Genomic DNA, 23,352 nt, shown 5'->3' with positions numbered 1-23,352 from the left:
AGAAAGGACAAAGAAAACAAGAGTGTGTAACTAGGCTGCACCAGGGAAAATGAACTGTTTATTGAATTCAACTTATTAAATAAATTTTCTCAATATTACTACAAAACTTTGAGGGCTTTTCCATGGGGTGTGGAGTGAATCTCCATTTGTCAGCCTTCCTGGTTTTAATAAGTGGTCTCTAGGTGTCTGGTTCTGAGCACATTCATCTTGAATATGAGTCAATTAAACTTACATTGTTTGGTGATTGGTGAATATCTATTTAGTACTCTTGGCATTATTAGGCATCTTTCTGAAATGAGAATTGCAAAATGGGCAATTTCCTAATCGGAAACATACTGCAATAACTCCAGTTCTCATATCATTTCAGGTCATATGCTAAATGACAGGGCTGAGACCTCTCCACAGCACATCTGATATTGGGATCGATGAAGATCAGATGTGCAAATCACAATGGGCTCCGGAAAGCCCTAGACTGTGTCATTCAAGGTAGGAGGATTTGCTTCTCTGGTAAGCTGTGGCAAGATCCTCTGTGGATTAAGACCTTTCGTTTCTCTTAAAGGATGAATGGATATTATAAGTCCCAAGGATTCAATAAAACCTTTATAGCCTTAGTATAGCAGAGTGTCCGTCAGCCAATTCTGTGATTTTACTGTGTTTGTCTTTTGCAAAACTCCATGTGAAACCTCAAATGTTCCTTTTACAAGTTCTTTTGTTACACACACATGTTTTTGGTTAAATTAGTGGTGGTTCAATCTGGAAAAGATATCTGTAATTAGAGTCTTATTTTTGAAGTTTAAAAGGGGTGGGGGGAAGCACATATTCTATCAACTTTTCCTCACAGAAAAACTTACTCTATCTTCAAAAGCTGTGACCCAACACAGCAGTTTCTAGGATCCTCCAGAAGGAAAATTTTCACTTACTGCCATATTGTCAGAAAAACAGGAGGCTTCTAAAAGTTTTAAAGCATTTTCTTTCTCTCCTCAAAACTCAAGTACGTACTTGTTAAATAATAATTCATGTAATTTGTAAAGTGTGTTAGCTTTCAAAACCCACATATTATTAAATCTGATCCTCAAACCAGTAGTTTCACTTATGTAGGACAGGTATTATCATCATCATCATCATCATTTTTTTAAATAAAGAGAGAGGAGTAGAAAACGCATGTGCCCTGTCTTTTGTTGAACTAAAAGAGATAAGGTGAAAACATCCATAATGTAGAAAACTAATTCCTATTTATTTTTCTTGTGGATCCAAGCATCAAAAGATATGGTATGACAATGTCTCAACAGGCAGATGGCAGAAATATCACAACTTTAGCATTCCCAGAAATATTACTGGACTACAGAATCATGCAGTCCACGTAAAGAATCAGGCTACTTTACAGGCTGTGCCACATTCTTAGCAACTGAGAAGGAAGATGCTAGAGAAGGGGAACGCAGGGGTGAATTCTTTTTCTACTTTAAACAAGTCTTGCCACAGCTTTTTCTCCAATTCCCAACATAACCATTCTACCACTACTTCCCTAATACCATAGCTTGCCTAAGGTGCATGAAGCAGAAAACGGGTATCTTATGTCTTAAGCAAAGGAAAAGAGTATTATTCTCTCTGTTCTCTATGTCTCTGTTTTCTATGTCTTTATCTGTAGCATGCTCTTTCATGCCCTTTACATTTAATTCTTCAGTTGCAAAATAATACATAATTAAAAACTAAATATACCCATAACATTTTATTCTATGATCACATTTCTAAAACTTAAACACATTTGAAAACATTGAAACTACTTTTTAAAAACATATGCAAGGTTGGCATCTGTTTGTCATTTTTATAAAACATTAAACCTTTTTTTTTTTTTTTTTTGGACAGGACCTCTTGCTCTGCGCCCAGGTTGGGTGCAGTGCCGGGATCTCAGTCACTTGCAAGCTCCGCCTCCCGCGTTTACTCCATTCTCCTGTCTCAGCCCCCGAGTAGCTGGGACTGCAGCGCCGCCACCTCGCCCGGCTAGTTTTTTGTATTTTTTGTACAGAGGGGGTACCGGTTAGCCAGGATGGTCTCGACTCCTGACCCGTGATCCGCCCGCTTGGCCTCCCAAAGTGCTGGGATTGCAGGCTTGAGCACCGGTTTTTGGCCCGGCCGTAAACCAGATTTTTAAAGCAGGAGAAATATTCCTCTATTGAACTTACGTCATAAGTTGAGATGAGCTATGAGGTTAATAAAGTTCACACTATGATGGAAAAAAGCTCTATAAAAACCCTCAAATAAATTTCTAATTTCAGAAATCCCTCAAATAACAGAGTTGCATTTCTCAAAAAATGCTGAACCCTATGTAAGTGATATTTATTTTAAAATTCTGGTTATTACTATTAGTACAAGACTATACTGGCCCATAAAGGTATTTTTGTGGATATATATTTTTTGTGTTTAAAGCAGGATTTCTCAACCTCATCACCATCAATATTTGGGTCAGATAATTTTTTGTTTCAGGGAATTATCCTGTGCCTTGTAGAATGTTGAGCAGCACCCTTGAACTCTACTCTCTAAATACCATGGAACCCTAAACATGCACAATTGTGAAAATGAAAAACATCTCCAGATATTACCAAATATTCCCTTAGGGACAAAATCATCTCCCATCAAGAATAACTGGCTTAAAGTATACAAGAATGCAATAGTTCTAATATTCACTGAGTCTAATAATCTAACATGGAGCTACATACTCAATTCACCAAATATTAAGTAAACCTCTGGCATATTGAAGGCACTGTGGAGGGTTGCAATGGTGAGTATAACAATGTCTCCTGCTCAGAAGTATATAATCCAAGAGGCAGGAAGAGTCAAGTACAATAGCCCCCCTTAGCTGTGGTTTCACTTTCTGCAGTTTGTTACTCATGATCAACCCTGATCCAAAAATATTAAATGTAAAATTCCAGAAATAAACATTTCATAAATTTTAAACTGCCATTGTTCTGAGTAACATGACGAAATTTCATGTTGTTCTGCTTCATCCCACTTGGGATGTGAATCATCCCTTTGTCCAGTATTTTCATACGGTATATACTACCTACTCATTAGTCACCTAGGAGCCCTCTCAATTATCAGATTTAAAAAAAAGCAGTATATATAGGGTTTGATGATATCTGCAGTTTCAGGCATCCACTGGAGGTATTGGAATGTTTCACCCATAGATAAGGAGAAACTACAGTATACAAAAAACAAGAACAAAAGCAAAATATGGTAAATGACATAAACATATGCAACTTCATGAAATTAAGTTTCAGAAAATCCCCTTGTGCATACATGAGTGCACACTTTTAAAAACAGCCAGTTCACATCTTGAATGTTTTGTTGGTTAGAAATTTCTTCTGCCAGATACCCTAAATCATCTCTCTCAAGTTCAAAGATCTCTAGGGTGGGGACAAAGTGCTGCCAGTCTCTTTGCTAAAGCATAGGAAGAGTAATCTTTATTCTAGTATCCAATAAATTTCTCATCTTCATCTGAGACCACCTTACCTTGGACTTCATCATCCATATCACTATCTGCATTTTGGGCAAAATCATTGAACAAGTTTCTAGGAAGTTCCAAAGTTTCCCACATTTTCCTGTCTTCTTCTGAGCCCTCCAAACTCTTCCAACCTCTGCCCATTACTCGGTTCCAAAGGCACTTCCACATTTTCAGTTATCTTTATAGCAGCACCCCACTCTTAGTACCAATTCTCTGCATTAGTCCAAGTAGCATTAGGTAGTGCTATAAAACACTACCTGAGACTGGATAATTTATGAAGAAAAGAGGTTTAATTGACTCACAGTTCTGCAGGCTTAGCAGGAGGCATGACTGGAAGGCTTCATGAAACTGACAATTATGGCAGAAAGTGAAGGGGAAGCAAGGACCTTCTTCACATGGCAGCAGGAGAGAGAGAGCAGGGGGAAGCACTGCATACTTTTAAATGATCAGATTTCCCACTCACTGTCATGAGTACAGCAAGGGGGAATTCCACCCCCATGACCCAATCGTCTCCAACCGGGTCCCTTCTCCAATTTGACCTGAGATTTGGGTGGGGACACAAATCTAAACTATATTACCAGTATAACAGATAAAATCCAGATTGGTGGACATAGCTTTAGGTCTGCTGACCAAGTGGACAGGTTTTCCTCCACACATTTCATCCTCTACAGAGGGGAAGCAGAAGAAAACTCCTCCTCTCTGTGAAGACAGCTCTCAAAACAAAGAAGGGTAAAGCTAAGCTTAGAATGCCCACCAGCTATTATTCTGATATTTATCTATCAGGTAATTTATTCCATATTCTCAGTTAGAGAAAGTAAAGACATTGAAAGAAACCAAGAAAATCTCTCTTCATAGAAATCGGGAGTGAGGGAAAGACCTACCACTCTAACCATCATAAAGTGAACTTGTTCTGTTTTCTGATTCTTAAGTGGATGTGAACCATCAGATTTATTCCTGGTCAACTTTTATGGACAGTGAACAAAATGTATTTTATAAAATACTGTGATCTGCAAAGTCATTTCACATACTTTTTTCTATTTAACTCTCACAAATTCATCAGGTGGTTTATTATTAAATCTATTTACATGTCCTATCTATGGTCATATAACAAACAGGTAAGCCAGGAATTATGCCAGATCAATGGATTTTAAATCCAGGGAACCTATAAATATATACAACTATAATTTGTCTATATATAGTAAACAAATCTAGGCTTCCTTGGGCTGCAGAGGGAACGTACTGAGCACCTTCTATACTCTTGTAACAGAGGTATGGACCAATCCCTTTGGAATGAACGAAGATTGAGGGAGGGCATCAACAGGATATACATGCCATCTGCACTTTTGAATAAGTAGTATTTAATTAGGTCTTTCCAAGTAGAAGAACTGAAAAGAAATCATAAAAATTCTTGACTGGTGCCAAGGAAGACCCTGTAGAAGATGAAGCTGGCCAACTAGACTGGAGCCAGAGCTTGAAAGTTCTTATACGACAAGCTAAAAGTTTCCACTTTATTTTAGGATTTGGATTAATTGAAAGCCACTCTAGAATGTTTAGAGGATGGTTGGAAGAAAAAGAAACTAGGAATAGAGGGCCTAGGCAAGAGACTATTTGAACATGCTGGTGACAGGTGGTGAGTGGTAACAGGTGGTAAGTGGATAAGGGAAAAGAGATTGGACAGCTATTTCAGAAGATCTGACAGTGGATTTGGGGGTGACTGGATATGGAGAATGAGAATGTTGAGGCAACACAATTCCATTATGTGGGGCAATTTACACAGCAGGAGATACAGGTTTGGGCAGGAAAGGTGAAAGGAGTAAAATATTAGTTAGAATCTATTAATATAAAGTCCCTAAAAGATGAGCAAGTTGAGATTTGCATGGAGAAAATGGAAACATAGGTCTTGAGCTCAGAGGAGGGCCCACATCTGGAAAGAGTGCCTGGGGAATAACAACATCTCGACAGTTATTGAGTCAAGAAGGTGACTGAGAAGGAGCAAGTAAACTATAAAATTACATGTAAGAAAGTCAGTGCGGGTGAGGATGACTGGGAGAAGGCTACCGGAAATAGTTAGGGACAAGATTGTGGAAAAATGCAGAAATGCCAGGTAAGGTGGGCTCTGGGAGTAAGCTGTCAGATGATTGCTTTTCACTCTCTTTCTTCTAAGGTTTGCCAAAGAGATCTAAGATTCTCCATAAACTTATGTCATTTATCTGCAATACCATGGCTGGTTTTCTGAGTCAAAGTCCAAGGCCTGACATTTTCTTCATTCTGCAGAAGCTTCTTTTTTCTTTATTTAAAAAATTAAAGAGCCATTTTCTCCTTAAATTGATATCAGTGGAGAGGCAATTGTTCAAAATTCAAAACTATTTAAAACTAGTTACTTCCTAAGATGAATTCACCTATCTTAAAGGGAAATAAAAACAATTTTAAAGAAACTCTTTACTATTTTTTTTTCTAGAAATGAATGTGAGGGTGAAAGTGAAAGCAAAAGGCAGACTATAGTGGATTGAGAGTGAATAGAGGATGATGAAGTAGAGTTCTGAGGAATTTTTTGGGTGAAAGGAAGAAGCAATGATACAAGCCAGTAGCTGTAGAGCATGGCAAACGACACTGAGGTATATGCTTTTTTAGATAAGGAGAAAAAGTGGCTGAATGATATAAATAGTCATGACAAAAAAGAGCTTTCTCATAAACAAAAGTCCAGAGTTCAGAATGTCCCTCTGTAACACCATGTTCACAACTCTGGCCCCGTTCCTATTTAACTTGACTATATTTGCTATTCTACTTAGACACTTTTCTTTAATCTTGTAATTCATCCATTAACAAAAAGACCAGTCACCTTCTATTCTCAATCACTTAGCATTAATAAAATAAAATACTGTGTTTAAGGAATTTTCTCTAGTGTAAAGAACTATATTTAAACATTTCAGATTGAGTTCTATGCAGTAGAAATATAATAAAGTCCCTAAGGTCACTCATTACACTAAAAAGAGTTGTTGCTTTTCCTAGAATAAGTCAATTGGGTGGTTTCTTTAAAAGATGAATTTTAACAACCTTCTCCAAAGAGCTGGAGATGATCATTTGCCAAGTTACGAACATAACGGTGTTGAAGAATTAAGTCACTTTGGCTTATACAATTTTAAAAAATGCCTTTTGGGGAAATTTGGGTCTAAACTTGGAAGAAATATATAGATCAGACAAATCCACTGAGAATGGCAGGGGCTGATATCCTCTGCTTACTTATTCACAGATTCCCTAGCTTGCTTACTTTTTTGTTTTTCATTTAAATTTGGGATCTAGCTACCTAAAAGTTTCCATGAAACACATTACTGATGTTTCTGTGTGTGAGAAAGAGATATTTTTCCCTTCTGTTGTACCATCAACTTGGCTGCACGTCTTGAAATTCAAAACCTCATCTACCCATTGTTGCTATGTTTTTCTAGTCCTATAATATAGCAGATTAAAGACTAAACCTGTGGGAAATGTGAAAATTAATCTTACTTGAAAACAGTGAATTAAAAGCACTCTGCTGAGCATTTCTAAAGCACAAAAACCTGTCTAGAATAATGAAACAAAAGCAGAAAGAATTGAACTCTTGAGAGATGTGGGTAATGTAATGAAAATAGCTGAAAATAGATGGAGGATGGAAACAGAAGAATCATACAGAGCTTAACCTTCTGTCAAAACATTCTGAATTTAATATGTCCCAACAACAAGCATACGAGACAGCAGTTTACGGCCTGCTGCCTTTTAACATTTTATTGTGTTGAATTAATTCAACAAGCATCAGTTGAATACCCACCAAACATACTCCAGTTGCACTGGGGAATTCAAAATAAGAATTTTTTTTTGGCCTTCAAAAATCTTCCAAGCTAGGTGCACATGCTTTAGGATTAATTTGTATTTTCATTTCCCTCTTGATTTGCTGTGCTAGTTTTTCTGGTATTAAATGTGTACTTCAAACCCTTTTATCATTTTATATTTTATTTATATATATGTGTGTGTGTATATATATATATATAAAATGATAAAACATTTATCAGCAAACCTACTGCACACTGGGTTCCTCAAAAGCCCAATGGTCTAGGATGGACTTTATTCTATCAAAGGGAACAGAGTGGTAGGCATGCTTGAGGAATACATGAAAAAGAAAGAAAGAATGAATGAATGAACAACTGAAGAGAACTCAATTCAAAATTAATGTTAGAAAATCTAAAACAAGTTAAACACTTAAACATTGTTTATTGCCAGTGGAAAAAAAACTTCAATCAACTTGGTACATAAAATCCTACTTCTAACCAACTTTCCAGAAACTAAAAAATATGTATTTAACAAACAGCCTTGCATTCTTCTTCCCATATTACATTATGTAACCAGAGGTTTCCAAGATCCCCTTCAGACACATTTTCTTGTGTGAATAAATTTCCAGAATTGCAAAGTCGGCAGAGCCATGAATGTGTTCGAAATATAGCTAACGGAAGCTGTGGTTTCTAGAAATCACTGCAGTGGTATATGACATTATTTTGAAAATCATTCTGAAAATAATATATTACCAACTTACACAAATGAAGCCAAAGAGAAACCACCTTCTCTTGCCTCCAAGAAACCATTCATCTTCACGTGAGGTGACCATCTTACCTTCCACTCTCCAGTTTTCATAACTCTTCCTGGGCACTGAAAGTAATTAAGAAATCTCCCCTTTCCTCTTGGGCAGGATTTCTGTCTCCATTTGGCCCTTATTAACTGCCCCAGGTTGCAACACTGAGAAAACTCACTCCAAGTCAACGATGTATAAACAAGAGCTGAAGGTATTACTTAACTATAAAAAAAGATTTCCTGTCACGATTTTGTGTCAGTTCATCTAGCTCTATTTATTGCATTTCAGTGATATATTCTTAAGACAGATTTGAGTCTTACAAATGGATAGATAGATGTACAAGTGGACATATAGGTATTCTAAAATCTTTTCAAAGGCCTGATTGAGTAGTTTAATTTAAATAAATTTAATTATTCATTATTATTTAAATACATCGATCTACTATTCTACTGTATTGAGCTGTGGGGCTTTGCTTACTGTGGTCTGAATTTTCTGCAGAAGACAGACTCCTGGATAGAAGTATTGAAAGCTTGTTTCTGATATTTATTGACTTTCAGACTTCACTTCTGACTTCACTTCTAGACTTCACATCCCAATCTCATACCTCAAGCAAAACTCTTAGGTCGGCCTCCTGCTCCTTCACCCTTCCCACCAGCAAACACATGATCTCATGAGAACAAGAAAACCACAGGTATCAAAATAGTACTATGGCTGAGAACATAGCTGGGTCAGCAGGAGCTGGGAGCAGCCTCTCCCCATGCTGAGCAGTGAGGAAAGAGATCAAAGTCCATGCAACATCCAAGTAAAAGTTCCCACTAGGGGGTTTCCTGCACATAACCTTCTTAGTTTAAAATAACTCACCTGGGGCCTGTAAAACAGCATTGACTTTCCTGCACTGCTTCCCTGAATATGAGGAGCAAAACCCCGAGCTTCAAAGAAAGAAATAAGAAAAATTCTCAGAGTGCTTAGATCTGAATATTAGTAGAAAACTACAAAGATTTATTAATTAAAGATAAATTTTCTTTAACAGAAACTACAATCAACAGAGCTTGGGAATCTTGCTATAAAAACTTTTTGGGGAAGCAAATATGTGTTTGGATTACAAGTCTTCCTCATTCCCAACCCCAGGAATCTGCCTGGAGAGGGGAGGTGGGAAAGATTGAATCTACCATTACTCGAACATGTTTGCTCATGCTACTATGGAAAATTCACTTCTGAGTCTTCTGATGTCCCTGGGTTTCAAGACACTAGTAGACTTTCAAAGCAGTTTCATTTTTACAAACGTTGCCTTTTTCAAACCTCATAGTTTAGGATGTAAGATTTAACGAAAGAAGTAGTTATAATTGTGCATGAAACACTGCCTACTAAAGGTTGCTGACTTCCCTTTAGGAAATGGAATAGACAGACTTACTGATTTTAGCAAGGAAATCGATGTTTATTTTTCCACTCTGATGTGTTCCCTGTATGTTTAGCTATTGCGGTGATGACTGCGTTCATCAGCGAAAATAGCTTGCTCTCTGTGATAGCAAAATAATTTTTTAAGAGGTGGGTGGGGTTAATACAGCTCGTCCTGAAACTGACACCCCCGACGCTTTCTATCTGCCAACATCGGCATGTGTTCAGGGCTCCTTTCAAACAAAGAGATTTCTGATTATAATCCTGAATTGTTATTGCCATGACTGACGCAAAAGGACATTTATTTTATCCATGTGGTAGTTTTTTATAAAAGATTTCCAATGAAAATTCTGTTTGTGATTCAGAATGTACCTCACTGTGACAAATATATAGCACTTTGAAATTTCAATTTTACAAGCTCATTAAAAATAAAGAAATTACTTGGTATGCTTCCTTCATTCTTTATTCTATCTACTTCTTCCTTATCTGAGAAAATAAGCATTAGTGAAAAGAAAAAAATCATATTTCAATTAGAAGTGTGTCAAAGCAAGATCATACCCATTTATATTTACACATAATACCTCCTTGTTTGTTTAATGAGCATATTTATCAATTGTTTCATTTAGTAGGCAGTTCTTATGCCAATTTGTGTGATTCTTTACTTTCTTTAAGTTACATAGGGGTTAGTACAAGAACATAATTAGAATTTAAGTAATCCTTTATCTTAAGTGAAACAACAGATACGGAAAGATAAATACTACATGTTCTCATAAGTGGGAGCAAAATAATGTGTAGACATGGACATAGAGTGTGGAATGAGAAAGAAACATTGGAGACTCAGAAGAGATATGTGTGGGAGGGAGAGTGGGAGGAGTGGAAGATGAGAAATTACTTAATGGGTACAAGGTATGTTCTGCCTGCGATGAACACCTTAAAAGCCCTGACTTCACCACTACATAATGTATGCAAGTTTGTACCCCATAACTTTATACAAATTTAAAAGAATTTAAATAATCTTATCATCATTTGTCTAGACTGTTCCACATGTAATAAGCCTTCCTCTTCTTCCTTAAACGTGAGCAGTCATCATTTGATGGTCCCACTACATGGGTGGCAACTATAAAATAGTAGGAAAGAATTCCTTAAATCATACAAGAAAATAGTTCCTTGACTTCATCGAAATGATGCATTCTTACTAAGTACTCTAGAAAATAGTAGATTGATAAATATATAAACAATTTTAAAATTTACTTATCAATTTTAAACGAACCACTCTATGGCTGTCAGTTTTTGCAAAATCCACAAATGCAAGTGGAAGAGACCAACTGTCCAAAAACAAGAGAAACGTAAGGCATATAACAATTATAATCAGTGGTTATCATTTCTAATGAACCTGTGTCCACAGTCATTTTATGAGCTCTAGCGATAGAAGTTATTCTGTATTAAGGGAGCTTCAAGGTCAAGAGCTTAATTGCTTAAATGTTCTATTATTTAACAACACACAATGTTTTCTTCCCTTTCTGACATTCTTCAGCAGACTTATGACATTCTCAGTTCCCTGTCACAAAAGCAAACTTAATTAGTGTTTATCCTCTCTCCTGAGTTTACTCTCCAGCATCAGAGTTGAGTAAAAGATTCCGGAACCTAACAACTTCTAGTAAATTGACATGAAAGGAAATTGGTCATTAAAAGCCAATATTTTCGGGCAGAGGTCTCTGCTGAAACAGCTTCCCTTTTTGGGTCACCTCAATTAAAAGTTAATTCCTCTGCAATACACCTAGTAAGCAGTAATCCACTCTGGTTTATAAATTGACGTAAATCTGAACTGATGGTCCTACTTCCTGTGTTTAGAGAAAGGTCAAGGGGACAATTACAACGTCAGCCAACTTTGTCTAATCTTCGCATTTTTAACAGGAAGTCTGCAGGAAATGTTAATTGGGAAAATATAATGCCTGACAAAGAAAGTCTTCTTCAGACTATTTGCCCTTGCCCTTCCAGTTCTCAGAGGCTCCTATGGAAATACATAGTAACAATTCAAAATAGGAATTTCAGTGTCCCACTGATGTGCTGAGCATCCATTTTAGTTCCTAGACCAGCTGAGAGTTCACTTTGACAAGAACATCATTTTTCAGATACCACATGTTTTGGTCCAAGTTTCCATTGTATTAAAAAAAAAAAAAGAGGGAGGGTGATATTAGCAAGATGGCAAACGAGGAACTTCCAGGCCATTGTTCCTTCATGAAAACATTATGCAAATAACTAGAAATTGATTAAAATAATTTTATAGGAGCTCTGGAAATTTAGTCAAAGATCTATGGCAACCAAGCAAATGCTCAATCAAGAAAAGCCACTTCAAAATGCTAGGACATTTTGTGATATTCTACTTGTCCTTGTTCCACCTCTTAGCTGGCAAGGCACAGCACAGTTTGGGTGAAGTGGTGGCTTGATCTCCAGTTACCTTCCACCAGCAAGAGCAGAACTGAGCAAATTTGCAATGTTCTAACCTGTCTATAAGCTAACTGAGAGATTTGTGTCTATGTCACCTCACTTGGAGTTCAGCCACCCAAAATTGGCTGGGATGTTAAGCTACGGAAAGTCATGTTAAGCAGAAGACTTAGCTTATGAAAACTACAAACGAAGGAAAAAAAAAAAAAAAAAAAAAAAAAAACTACAGACCCTTAGATGCCTGAAGTAATAGATTGCTGATTGAAGGATTAAACAGAACAGCTAAGGCTCCAAGAAGAAGCACAGGTGAGACTCTTAGGAAAATTAAGACATTTAAAAGCAGCCATGTATAAAGAGGAATTAGAAAAACACAAACACAAGCTCGGGGACATAAGCCTGAAAAGGGATAAGAAGACCTTAAGTTTTTAGTTGGAATGATTTGTGAAAGGTTTCCCCTGCACAGAGCTAGTGTGCAAAGATTGGAATAGGTGGCTGTTTTTAACAAATGCCTCCTTTTCAACAAAAGCTCAAAGGTATGCAGCAAAACAAAAAAGGGCCCATTTTATGAAACAAAATAAATCTACAGAAGCCATCCCTGAAGAAACACAGGCATTAGATTTACTTGAAAAAGACATTTAAATACTTATCTTAAATATGCTCAAAGCGCTAAAGGAAAACGTGGACAAAGAATTAAAGGAAACTATGAAATGATTTTAAAAAAAGAGTATATCACCAAAGAAAATTATAAAGACCCAAATAGAAATTCTACAGCTGGAAAATATAATAACTGAATTTTAAAAGTCACTAGAGGTGTTCAACATCAGACTCTAACAGGCAGAAGAAAGAAGCAATTATCTTGAAGACAGTTTATTTGAAATTATTTAGTCTGAGAAATAAAAAGAAAACAAATTTTAAAAAGTGATGGGAGCCTGAAGGACTTATGGGACATCATCAAGTGGATCTAGTCCATGTTGTAGGGATCAAAAAAGAAGAGAAAAAAAGAGAAGCAGATAATTTATTTGAAGCAATAATGATGAAAAACTTCCAAATGTGAAAATAAAAGGATATTCAAACACAAGAAACTCAGCAAACCCCAAGGAAAACAAACCCTATCCTAAGGCACATTATAATCAAACTATTGAATGCCAAAGAAAAGATAGAATTATGAAAGCAGGAAGAGAAAAGCAACAAAACAAAGGATCTTCGATGACCTCAGCAATTGATATTTCAGCAGAAATCTTGCAGACAAGAAGGCAGTAAAATGATATAAAGTGCTGAAAGAAAAAAAATCTGTCAACTGAGAATTCCATATCTGGCAAAACTGTTGTTCAAAAATGTGAGACAAAGATATCCCAGATAAAAAAAAACATTGAGGGAGTTCATTACAATTAGAACTGTCTTACAAGAAATATCAGAGAGTCCTTCAAGTTGAAATTAAGGGACATTAGAGAGCAATTCAAAGTGATATGAATGTATAAAGTTCTTGTAAAGATTAATACATGGACAAATGTTAAACCAGTATTAATGTAATCTTGGATAATTACTCTTTATGCTTCTGCAAGATTTAAAACGCAAAGGCATAAAAATCTTTATAAATCTATGTTAATAAGTTCAGGATATACGTAATCAGTGACAACGTAAAGGGAAGCATGAAGCTATGAAGGAGTACTTTTTGTATGTGATTGAAGTTAAGTTGGTATCAGCTTAAAATAGATTTTATAACTTTCTGATGTTACTTGTAATGTCCATAGTTGCCACAAAGAAAATATCTATAAAATATATGCAAAAGAAAATGAGAAGGAATCAAAAGTGTCATTATAAAAATCAACTAAACACAAAGGAAGACAGTACAAGTAGAAATGAAGGACTAAAAAGCTATAAGACATGCAGGAAACAAATAATAAAATGGCAATAATCAGTTCTTCCCTATCATAATTACTTTAAATGTAAATAAATTAAGCTCTCCAATCAAGAGACATAGATTGACAGAATTGATTTTTTTAAAATTCAACTATATTCTGTCTGCAAGACACTCACTTAAGAGATAAGGACAAGCATATGTTGAAAGTGAAAGGATATGAAAAGGTATTTTGTGCAAATACAAACCAAAGACAACAGGAGTGGCTATACTAATGTCAGATAAAATAGACTGTAAGTAAAAAATTGTAATCAGTCAGACATGGTGGCTCACGCCTGTAATCCCAACACTTTGGGAGGCTGAGGTGGGCAGATCACTTGAGCCCAGGAGTTCAAGAGCAGCCTGGGCAACATGGTGAAACCCCATCTTTACAAAAAATACAAAAATTAGCTGGGCATGGTGGCATGCACCTATATCCCAGCTACTCAGGAGGCTAAGGTGGGAGAATCCCCTGAACCTGGGAGGTCAAGATTGCAGTGAGCTGTGATTGTGCCACTGAACTGCAGCCTGGGTGACAGATGAGACTCTGTCTCAAATAAATAAATAAATAAATAAATAAATAAATAAATAAATGAAAAAGAAAAAAATATTACCAAACACAATAGACAAATAGAAAACTAAAGAAAATCAATGAAACAAAAAATTGGGTTCTTTGAAAAGACTGACAAAATTGACAAATCTTTAGCTAATTGGCTAAGAAAAAAAAGAGCAGTCTCAGATTACTAAAATTCAAAACAAACATTGAAACCTAAGAGAATATTATGAGACTAAGATATTGAATGACTTGGATGAAATGGACAAATTCCTAGAAACACACAATCTACCAAGACTGAATCAGAAAGAAATAAGAGTCTGAATAAACATAATTAGTAAGAATATTTAATTAATTAATTAATCTTCAAACAAAGAAAAGCCCATGACCAAATGGCTTTTCTAGTGAATTCTACCAAATATTTAAAGTAGAATTAACACCAATTATTCTTAAACTCTTGCAAAAATATTAGAGGAGGGAACATTTCCTGACTCATTAGATGAGGGCAGAGTCATCCTGATACCAAAAAGCAGAAAGAAAACTACAGACCAGTATCCTTAATAAACATTGATACAAAATTACTCAACAAAATACTACCAAACCAAGTACTTTAGTACAGTAAAAAGATTATACTGTGACCAACTGGGTTTTATCCTTGGAATACAAGGAGACTTTTTACCATATGAAAATCAATCAATTAACACACCACATTAATAGAATACAGGGAAAAAAACATGTGATCATCTCAATTGATACAGGAAAAAGCATTTGATGAAGTTCTATACCCTTTCATGGTTAAAAAAATACTCAACAAACAGAATATAAGAAAACTACCTCAACATTATAAAGGTTACATATGAAAATCCCACAGCTACCCTCATAAACATTGGTGAAAGTCTGAAACTTTTCCCTAAGATCAGAAACAAGGCAAGATGCCCAATTCTACCACTTCTGTTGAACATACTATTGGAAATTCTAGCCAGAGTAACTTGACAAAAAAAAGAAATAAAGGCATCCAAATTGAAAAGGAATAAATAAAATAATCCCTGTTCACAGATAACATCATTTTATAAGTGAAAAACCCTAAAGACTTCACAACACAACTGTTAGAACTAATAAATAAAATCAGGAAAGTTCCAGGGTATAAAACACACAAAATCAGTTGCATTTTATACACTAACAACAAACAATTCAAAGAAATTTAAAAGCAATTTCATTACAATAGCATCAAAAGACAATGAAATATTTAGGACTAAAATTATTTAAGGAGACAAAAGATCTCTACACTGAAAACTGTAAAATACTGCTGAAAAATGTAAAGAACACACAAATAAATGGGAAGACATTCATGTTTATGAATTGAAAGACTTAATATTGTTAAGGTGGCAATGCTACTCAAATAATTCTACACATTTAATGCAATACCTATCAAAACTCCAATTATATTTTTGCAGAAATAGGAAAACCTATTCTAAAATTTATATGAAAACTCAAGGTACCTCAAATAACCAAAATAATCTTGACAAAAAGGAACAAAATTGGAGATCTTACACTTCCTGATTTCACAACTTACAACATAGCTACAGCAATCAAAACTGTGTGGTACTGTCATAAAGGCATATAAACCAATGGAATACAATAGAAAGCCTACACATAAACCCTCATGAATGTGGCCAAATGACTTCCAGCAAGGGTGCTTCCCCATTCAACAGTCTTTTCAACTAATGGCTGTGGGAAAATTGGATATCCATAAACAAAATAATGAAGTATTATTTTTACATAACATCTTACATAAAAATTAACTCAAAATGAATTAAATACTTTAATGTAAGACCTGAAACTATACAGCTTACAAAAGAAAACATAGGGCAATGATTTCTTGAATCTGATATCCAAAAGCACGGGCAACAAAACAAAAAAGAAATAAACCGGACTTATCAAAATTAAAATTTTCGTGCACCAAAGCACACTATGAACAGAGTAAAAAGACAAGCCACAGAATAGAAGGAAATATTTGCAAATTATATACCTCATAAAGAGTTAATATCCAGAATATATAGAAAACTTATACAACTCGGCAACAAAAAACAACCCATTTTGAAAATGGACCAAAGATGTGAACAGACATTTCTCCAAAGAAGATACACAAAGAGCCAATGAAAAGATGCTCAACATTGCTATTTATAAGAGACATATAAATCAAAACCACAATGAAATACTACTTCACACCCGTTAAGATGGCTATTAATAAAAATAAAATGAGAAAATAGTGTTAGCTAAGACATGGAGAACTTGGAATCCTCATGCACTGTTGGTGAAAATGTGCAATGGCACAGCCACTATGGAAAACAGTTGAGTGGTTCCTCAAAAAACTTAAAATAGAATTACCATATAATCTAGCAATTCCACTTGTGGGTATATACCCAAAAGAATTGAAAGTAGGGTCTCAAAGAAATATCTGTACACGTGTTTGTAGCAGCATTATTCACAATAGCCGAAAGGCAGAAGTAACCCAGGTGTTCATCAATGGATTGACAGTTAAACAAAATGTGTTATATACAAACAATGGAATATTATTCAGGTATAACAAATGAAGTTCTGATATATGCTGCAACATGGATGAACTCTGAGAACATTATGCTGAGTAAAATAGGCCAGACACAAAAGGGCAAATACTATCATGATTTCGCTTATAGGAGTATTTAGAATATGTAAACTCATAGAGACAGAAAATAAACAGATATTACCAGGGGCCAGGGGAAAGGAGAACGGGAATCATTGCTTAATGGTTAAAGGGTTCCTGTTTGGGGTAATATAAGTTTTGGAAATAAACAGTAGTGATGGTTTCACAACATTGTGAATGTAATTAATGCCACATAAATTACATGCTTAAAAATTATTAAAATGGTAAATTTATGTTAATATATTTTACCATGATTAAATATAACCCCCCAAAAAATCCACCAAAATGTCCGCACTAGTTCTGGCTAAGGGTTGGGTGCATACGTGCGCTCAACTCTGTGAGAATGACTGGAGATTGGCTGCTACAAGGTCAAAAGAGAAAGATACTGAAGATGACCACTACTGGAAGACATTTGGATTTTCAACCCAGCCAGAGTGGAAAGATCTGTTTACCCCATAATTAATTTAAAAATCATCTGGCTGATGGAGCGCCATTGTATGATCATAGCTCACTGCCGCGTCCAACTCCTGGGCTCAAGAGATCCTCCCAACTCAGCTTCCCACGTAGCTAGGACTGAAGTCACCACATCCTGCTAATTTTTTGCTTGTTTGTTTGTTTGTTTGTGGAGACGAGGTCTCACTACGTTACCCAGGCTTTTCTCGAACTTCCAACCTCAAGCAATCTTCCTCCCTCGGCTTCCCAATGTTCTGAAATTACAGGCATGAGCCACTGCGCGAGGCCCCAGTTCTATTTTTTTTTAACAGGGAAAAATTCTCCTTTTGTAGGGCCATGAATAGCTTTTACAATTCCATCTACTCAATGATGGAGTCTATTCAACAGGTTTATTGAATGCCTAATAGGAGCCAGGCACTGTGCTCAGCAATGACAATACCATCGTCACAAGACAGGCATGGTCCCTGTGTCCACGGAGCTTATAGTCTGGTGTCGAAATCAAGCCTAAGCAGGTAGTTTTAAATGTGGTGGATGTAATGAGAGGGGATGTTCAAGCTGCTGTGATGGAGCACTCACCTGCCTTGCCGGATGAACATTAAAGCCAAGGTTTGAAAGATAAATGTGAGTTCACCGGATTAAATCTCAGGGTAGAGAAAAGTCTTCAGAACTTAAAGAACAACAAATACAAACAGCCTGAGGCAAAAGCATTGGAACCCAAAAGAAGACCAGTATGGGTCTTCTGGAATGAGACAAAACATGAAACAGAAACAAAGACAGAAGTTACGCAGAGTGGCAGAGCAATCCTTATAATCAAATTTCATAATTTCACTTATCTGCTGATTTAATGATTGTTTTCTGTGAACCAGTTGAAATTTCACCCCAGATAGAATGAATATAGAGATGTTAGGATTCAAATTGATAGAGTGCCCTAGGATTACCCATTGGAGCAATTCTTCTTGTTTTGAAGGACATTAGAGTGAATGAGATGGAAGTGTCAGTCTTCACATGGGGACACTCCTTCTCAAATTTCTCAGCAGACTAAAATCCTGAAAGTTTCTGCAGTGGTTACTAGACCACAAACAAGCCTCCACACTCTTCTAAGCTGTGGGGAACATTGTGGATGAAGTACCAAATGTCAACCCCCTTGGCAATGGATACAATCAACTTCACTAGCTGCTTAAACAATTTATGTGAATTGAGGATTACTCAAGTGGAAAACAATCCAACAATGATTACACTTAAGCCTCTTTCCTTAAGATTTATTTGTTCCAATTTTCTTTTCTTCATTTAAATTCAATTTTACCATGCTTCATTGAATGAATTATCTAGGAATACTTGAACTCTGATTGTACTGTATTGCCTTTTGTCACCATTGTATCGCCATTTCTTTATTCTTTTAAAATAACTTTTTCATACGTATAGTATGTGGTATGTGTTTGGACAACATAGACTATGTCAGGATGGATATACAAGACACTAGGCACAGCCGTGCCTTTGAGGAAAAGAGCAGGGCAGCCACTTTGGTGCATAATGCTTTTGTGTGGTAGAGATAAAAAGGACTCTTTTTCTCGGAGCCATGAGTTATGGCTTAGGCAGCAGTGCTCTGGCTAGATTACAACCACCACTCACTGCCTCAGGCAGGTGCCATTGTGCAGCAAATGACTTGAACAATCTTACATGGCAGGCTTGGAAATGAGGAACTGAGGAACAAGGATGTGAGGGAGGCTTACGTTTCATTACTGAATAGGCTTTTGTATGATTGCATGTGCATTTCAAATTAGAAACCAAAAAGTAATATGTGCAAAATTATGGCTAGATAAGAGAAATAAGTTCTGGTGTTCTATATCACTGTAGGATAACTGTTGTTAAAAATAATATATAGGTTCAAATAGCTAAAAGGATAATACTGAATATCCCCAACATAAAGAAATAATAAATGTTTGAGATAACAGATATGCTAATCATCCTGATCTGATTGTTATACATTATATGTGTTGAAACATCCCTATGTACCCCACAAATATGTATAATTATTATGTGTCAATTACAAAAATAAATAAAATAGTTTTAAAATTATCTAGTTGAGACAAGGAAAGGACCATTCTCAGGAAGGAGGACCATGTCCCAGAGGATGTCAACTTTAAATCCACTCTAAGGAAGCCTAAAATCAAACCCTAACATAATCTGCAAAGAAAGAGTTTGAAGGTTGAATCCAACCAACCTAGAGGGCCTTGGAAAATATTTCTATCTTGTTATAGATCTTCTCTAACAACACATAATGCTAAGCCTACCCAAGTTCAAATTTAGTAAATCACTAACAGATCCATGCAACAGAACTAACGTCAGTGTTCTTCAAAAAGGACAAATGGACTCTGATGTCCTACAAAGTAGCATCCACAGTCTACTACACAATAAAAAAAACTTGATATGCAAAAAGAGAGGATTAAGTGTTACCCCTAGTGAAGAAAAAAATCAGTCATTAGAAGCAAACCTAAAAACTGGACCGGATATTGAACTTTACGGTAAAAACTTGGAAGCACCTATTTTAAGCATACTTAAAGAATTAAAGGAAAATATGCCTGAAAATTTGAAGAAAATATGGTCTTAAATGAGTCAGCAAATAAAAAATCTCAACAAAAAACAGGATTTTTTAAAATGGTAATTCTAAAACACAGAAAGTAAAAGGAATAAAAATTTTAAATTTACAACATGGCCTCAATAGCAGATTGTAGATAGCACGAGAGCCAATGAACTCAAGAAACAATACACAGAAACAATGCAAGATTAAAGAAAAGGAACAGCCTGTATTTCCAGCTACTTGGGAGGCTGAGGCAGGAGAATCACTTGAACATGGGAAGTGGAGGCTGCAGTGAGCCGAGATCATGCCACTGCAGTCCAACCTGAGTGACAAAGTGAGAGACTTTGCGAAAAGAAAGAAAGTAAGAAAGAGAGAGAGAGAGAGAGAGAGAGAGAGAGAGAGAGAGAGAAAGAAAGAAAGAAAGAAAGAAAGAAAGAAAGAAAGAAAGAAAGAAAGAAAGAAAGAAAGAAAGAAAGAAAGAAAGAAAGAAGAAACAGAACAGTATCTTGGGATCCATGAGACAATATCTGTAATAGACACAAAGACGCGCTGCCTAGTTCCCCTTTCAAGGAAGGGCTTCAACTATAGCTATAGGAAATAGGATTGGCACACAGCCTCCAGCTATCAGTTCCTTCAAGACCTGCCTTATCTATAGAGAGCTGCTTTGCCTAATTCTGTTTTAAGCAGCTTGCATCTGGTGACTAAATAAGGCAGAGGTACAAAGTTCCAATTATTTCAGCCCAGCTGGGCAATATTAACTCCAGAGTTCCCTGCTATTTGGGCCAATGTTTTGTCTGCCTGGATTTTGGTTCAACTTCTTCCTCTACCCTATTGAACTTCTTCCCCCTTATTTTCCCGTGGATTAATCCCTATTAAATATTTTGTATCACACACTCTGTCTCAACATCTGCTTTCAGAGAGCTCAACTTCAAAGAGTTAGTACTGACAGTGTTCTGAAAAAGCAGGTGATAAGATGAAGTTTTGGAGATGAATCATTCATTGCTCAGATGACAATGAGAATCCTAAGCTGGTTTTGGTGGAAGACCACGTGCCCTGGGCATGTGGAAGTGGATCAAATGTTGAACCTTCACCAGTAATAAATTAGAATGGTCTGCTATTGGAAGGCAATGGATGAGAGGATACAATGGATCAGGATTTTCAGACTCATGGATAAAACAGTAGATATAAACATAACAAGATAGAAGGGCTATTGCTAAGTGGCATTAATGCCCTACTGGAATACAACTAACAACTGACTTATCATAATGGGCAATGAAAACCTATTACAAAGAAGCTTTCATCTCCTGCAGCAGCAGAGCAGAAGATTATTAAGCCCGGGAATTAAGAACCCAAAAGGCTGAACTTCAAAGAATTTTAAAGGCTCAACTAAGGTAGATCTGATAAGCCTAGATCTGAAACCCTGTTTGTAAAAATCTTGGATCCTGACACATGGGATGGGTACATCTGTTTGATGCTCCAAAGATTTTGACTCTCTAGACTCACTTGAATCGTCTGAGTATGCATAAATTATCCACTCTTCTCCAGTAAGAGTTAGCACTCCATCCCATGCTGGAAGACAATGCAGAGTCCTCCCCCTCACAGCAGGTGCTCCACTCAAAATCTTCCTCCACCTCAAATTTGGGCCATTAAGTCTATAGGGGTAAATCACAGCATAGCTTAGCTGTGGATGAGCTGATTCTGCTAAAGGAGGAAATGGGCTATACTTTAAGGGAGCTGAAAGATTTAGCCAGCATGTACTGGCAAGATCTAGGAGGCATGTGTGTGGAAATAGACTCTGAGAATGTTAGATTAAGATATTCAGAATATGAAACTGGGTAGGAAAGAGTGTGCTGACATGGGAGTGCTCTCCTGAGATGCTATGTTTTAAAACCAGGCAAAGACCAAGGGAGACAGTGCAAACTTGTAGGAAAGTTGACTCATAGAATTCTGAAAGAAGCCATCGCCCTCTGATGAAGTTCAAGTGCCATAATTGTCATGGAAGATGGTAGAAAGGGATTAAAAGGCTTAGGAAAGTAAGTGTGCTGGGATGGATACATACATATAATGGGAAAATCCACCAGATGATTAAGCTCCATGGAAAAGATCAGAGGATACACTATTCCCCAGGACCATAAGGAATGTACTGGTGAGAGAGTCACCAGTATGAATTTTAAAAAGTTCAGCAGCCACTCTCCTTTGTAGACCAGGGTTCATGGTAAGAGGCACAGTTATGGAAGAACTCTACTCACTGATCGTAAAGGGGAAAATAAGACCTGGTAATAATAGAGGTCAGGTGATGACATTTAATCACCCAGAAGTCATGAGGTCACATTTATTGCAATAGCAGGCAAAGCCAGAGTGGCAGCCATAGACAGTTGAGGAGATCATTAATAGAATATGACATTCTGAGGGACAAAAATCAATGGACATCTGTCCAGGGCATTACTCAATGAAAAAAAAAAACAAAGGATGGGCCAGGCGTGGTGGCTCACACCTGTGATCCCAGCACTTTGGGGCCGAGGTGGGCTGATCATGAGGTCAGGAGATCAAGACCATCCTGGCTAACATAGTGAAACCCTGTCTCTACTAAAAATACAAAAAAATTAGCCAGGTGAGGTGGCAGATACCTGTAGTCCCAGCTACTCGAGAGGCTGAGACAGGAGAATGGTGTGAACCCAGGAGGCGGAGCTTGCAGTGAGCTGAGATTGCGCCACTGCACTCCAGCCTGGGCGACAGAGCGAGACTCCATCTCAAAAAAAAAAAAAAAAAAGGATGAATGATTAGCAGACTAATGGTAGGGTAGTGACCCCAATAAAATACTATGAGCCCTTGCCCAGTGCTCCAGCCTGTCAGCATTTTCAGTCTCAAAACCCACTGGCTAAATAGGTGCTCAGGTGTCCAGAATGAAGGACCCTGAAAATTCATGGAAATATACATGGTAATTGATTCCCCAGTCCTTCCCCCAAAGGGACCTATAGCCATTTTTAAGTAATTGGGCAATAGAGAAATTATTGTAAATTGAAAAATACAGTAGCCTCAACCTAAGAAAGGAACAGTGACTAGCTACTTTAAGGGCAATTAGTATAAATGTGAATTTTATTGAGGATTTCTTAGGATTAAACAAGAGGTAAGTTATTTTGTACTTTACCCAAAAAAACTTGATAAAAATCTGTTTGAATATGTCTTTCACCACGTTGTTGCTGGTCTCATCCCCCATCTCCTTGTATTTACTCCTCCTTGCTTTTTGGGCAG

General features: G+C 36.6%; 1 long non-coding RNA gene across 1 annotated transcript in view; it reads left to right on the top strand.

The window, feature by feature from the left end:
• Nucleotides 1-363: 363 nt before the first annotated feature.
• Nucleotides 364-23,352, top strand: part of LOC108542993 (uncharacterized) — a 52,397-nt gene continuing 29,408 nt past the window's right edge. The window contains exon 1 of the long non-coding RNA XR_001889417.1: nt 364-486. This is a non-coding gene — a long non-coding RNA (uncharacterized LOC108542993). The remainder of the gene's footprint in view (nt 487-23,352) is intronic.

This window comes from Rhinopithecus bieti, unplaced genomic scaffold (genome assembly GCF_001698545.2).
Source record: "Rhinopithecus bieti isolate Rb0 unplaced genomic scaffold, ASM169854v2 scaffold_22165, whole genome shotgun sequence".
Taxonomy (NCBI): domain Eukaryota; kingdom Metazoa; phylum Chordata; class Mammalia; order Primates; family Cercopithecidae; genus Rhinopithecus; species Rhinopithecus bieti.
This window is presented reverse-complemented; position numbering and strand designations above follow the sequence as displayed.